This window comes from Hevea brasiliensis, chromosome 16 (assembly GCF_030052815.1).
Source record: "Hevea brasiliensis isolate MT/VB/25A 57/8 chromosome 16, ASM3005281v1, whole genome shotgun sequence".
NCBI lineage: Eukaryota > Viridiplantae > Streptophyta > Magnoliopsida > Malpighiales > Euphorbiaceae > Hevea > Hevea brasiliensis.
The window spans coordinates 45,192,148-45,192,864 of NC_079508.1; the positions used below are offsets into that span (position 1 = coordinate 45,192,148).

General features: G+C 37.5%; 1 non-coding gene across 1 annotated transcript; it reads left to right on the plus strand.

Moving 5' to 3' along the window:
- The first annotated feature begins 611 nt into the window (after positions 1-611).
- LOC131175112 (small nucleolar RNA R71) lies at positions 612-717 on the plus strand. The gene has a single exon (XR_009145273.1). It is a non-coding gene; the product is annotated as a small nucleolar RNA R71 (small nucleolar RNA).

Below are 717 nucleotides of genomic sequence, written 5' to 3' on the forward strand. Positions count from 1 at the left end.
CTTGCTGTTTTGGTGGAGGATTCATATCTTTCTACTGAAATTTAGGTAATGGTTGCCTATTTTGCTGATATGGAATTCCTTGTTGCTGTTGTGGTTGAAAATTCTGATTTGGAACTTGACTTTGCTGATTTCCCCATGAAAAGTTGGGATGATTCCTCCAATTTGGATTATAAGTTTGAGAATAAGGATTCCCCATTTGTTTGTTTCCATAATTACCAACATATGCTGCTTGTTCTTCGTAGTCTACTCCACAGCTGGTAGTTCCTTCTGCACAAGCAACTTGTTGTGAACTTCCAGATGATGATGATGAACTAACCAACATACTCAAATCTTCCATCTTCTTAGCCAAGACATTTGTAAGTGCATTAAACTTTGCATTAATCATGTTAAATGGATCAAGATCATACATTCCAGCAGCTTGCCTTTTTTGAGTTGGAGCTGGTCCTCTTGGACTACTCCAAAGATGAGTATTCTTTGCAATTTTCTCCAATAGCTCATAAGCTTCATCTTCATGCTTCATAATAAATTCTCCTCCTGTTTGAGCATCAATAATCCCTCTAATTGCAGGAGTGACATTGGTGTAAAAATTCTGGTTTATCATCCATTTTGGAATGGCATGATGTGGGCATTGTCTCTCTAATTCCTTCCATCTCATCCATGACTCATAAGAGTTTTATCTTCTCTTGGTCTGAAAGCTGTCATTTGATTCCTCAATTC